Consider the following 2,759-nt stretch of genomic DNA (forward strand, 5'->3'; position numbering starts at 1 on the left):
CCAGATTCTCCGTAAAAGTAATAATCTGGCTTTACTTTCACCGCATCAGAGTCTTTTAGGTTTTCCTCGGCAACTTGTTGCGCTGCTTTCTTCGTGATGAGATACTTTGCCTCAGTGGAGCTTCCTGGTTCACCTGAGAAGGGAGCTGTGAAGAGTAAGAAAAAGCCCGACCTCGTTACATATATCTTAGATGTCTTGCGGTTTTAAGGATGCGATTTTTAGCGGATTAGAAAATGCGTATGCTATGAGAAAAAGGAAGAAATGCTGATAATATTTTATCTATTTTGGGTATCTGCGTAGCCATTTGCGTTTTAATCAGTCTAGTTGTGGTATTCTTAGCAGCTGAAATACTAAAGAATTTTTAATAATGTCAGACTAATGTAACATCATTATACATGCTGCAATGGGTTAAGACGACGCAACTCTGTTCTTAGCAGCTCCATATTTATTTATCCATATTTCCGTAGACAGCTGACTCTTATTCGTAAACTTATACGGGACTTACCAAGGATTTGTTGTTCCAAGGAGGAATAAAACTGGGCAAAGAAAAAAAATTCAAGAAGTAGGACGGTCACGTGGGAAGAAGCCAAACTATCCGAAGACCAGTGAAAGCAATTCATATGGGGAAGAAAGATTACTCCAAAGAACCTTCTATACCTCTATAAAGCACACAATAAACTAGAGAAACTAGAGCCGACCTGAAGATCAGTGAATACTTAGCACATGTATATACTCAGCAAATATATCTTTCTTTGCAAAGGGAGAGGCAGAGAAATAGAACACACAGAGAGCTTTTTGTTTATTATGTACATGTTGTTATCTAAAATGAACTGAAAATACGCACTGGAATCTCATGCTCCCGAAAAGGTTTAATTTGCAGTTCAAATAGGTTTCGTCCAATTGTTCATTGTTCTGCAAGCGCCAATGTATAATATATTTAGTCTTTCTTAACATGCCCCTTCTTTATTCATGGACTATTTACGTTCTTTTCCTGAATTTTGAAGGTTTTGGATTGATTACATGCAGTTCTTTTTCAAGCAATCGATTATTTTTATGAATATACAGTGAAGCAGTTTCTATAACTTGTATATTAATTCATTAACTGTTGTCAGAATATTTACGCCCCATACGATGAAAACGCAAGACACACACCAAGTCTCGAGATCACTGATCATCTCTTTGGCCTAGAGTGACCTTCAGTCTGCACCTGAGATGTTTCAGCTGCCACAATTCGCGGAAAAGATACGACTTTAAGTTAATCAGGGCATATTTGGATGGAGGGTACGATGAACACCCTTTAGTGCCCATAAATCAGACCAAATTCAGGAACCCTTGTTAAAAAAAAGGCCAACAAGCAAGAACAAGTGCCCTGTCAGTGTAAGCAGAAGATAAACATAGTTAATGTGAAGAAAAAAGCAAATCTGAACACCAACTCATCAAAATACCTGCCAGTGGCTGGAAAGCCTGGTAAGAGCAACGTCATTTATCAATAAAAGGCTAAACATCTCTGGATGATTGTGTAAACAAGTGTGAACAAACATGCAAATGATTAGCGAAAACAAACATTAATGTGAAGGCATCATTCATCACAGAGCTATGTCCCATGCAAATATCAAACCCCTAGTGACCTAGTCGAACCGGGTAAGGGATCCCGGTACAACGGCTCAGCAAATATTTGTACTGTTTATCAACGCGCTACACCAACAAATGCAGCTATTTCTGGAATGAATATATAAATCTGTTAGAGGTATGCTGAAGAGGAAGTGTTTGCTTATTGTTTATTATTATCATGTGTTGCTGTTGTTTATTATTAATGCATTTCAACTCGTGTTTGTAATACTTTAGGTCAGTGCATTATGTATATCATAAAATACCTTCCTACATGTAGATGGATATCAATTAGATTTTTTTAGAATAATAATAATAGCATTATTATAATTGTTGTGTTCATATTTACATGGAACATTAAAAAAAGTTCGTTGATTAGTTTGGCAGACTTCCGGGGAGCAGAAAGCTGTAAAAAGTATAGTAATAAATAATTTTAAATAAATTATTTATTCCCAGACACCTATATGAACAAACCACATTTACTCTTCCATATTAACATTCATTGCGAAATCTTCCTGGATTTCACTTTCCTTCATAATTGTACTCATAATCTTTTACATTTAAATTTACCTTTACATTAACCTTAAGCTTTCTCCTTTTATAAGCACGTTTAAACCCTTTCACTAGTTTCCGCACTTTTCTTTTCCGAATCGGCGCTGTATCTGAGAAAATCTGACGTTCTACAGTAATGGCACAACACTCTCCCTTATCCCACTACTTTGCACTATATCTAACGTCCTTTCTCTGACTTCTCACGTCATCCAAGCCACACCGAACAGCCATGGAGACATAACATACATGTCTCAGCGGCACCTCTACATCAAATCAGCCACTTTCCCATCATGTATTCTAACACATACTTCACTGTCATCACAAAGAAATTTTATTAGTTTTTTTATTATTGTCTATAATATAGACAACAAAGAACTAATAAAATTAGACGATATAATACATTGTTAACAGCTTCCACTCTGCATCTCTTAATCCTATCAGAAGTTTCCTTTTGGTACATATAAGCAGTGAACATCGTTTCCCTATTACTTGTAAACTTCTCACTTAACCATAATAAACTCTTGATCTACGTAGACACCCTCTCCCTATTCTAAGCCACGATGCTCTTCTCTTAGAAACCGTTCTGTCTTACTGGTTTT

Source organism: Macrobrachium nipponense, chromosome 15 (genome assembly GCF_015104395.2).
Source record: "Macrobrachium nipponense isolate FS-2020 chromosome 15, ASM1510439v2, whole genome shotgun sequence".
Lineage (NCBI taxonomy): Eukaryota > Metazoa > Arthropoda > Malacostraca > Decapoda > Palaemonidae > Macrobrachium > Macrobrachium nipponense.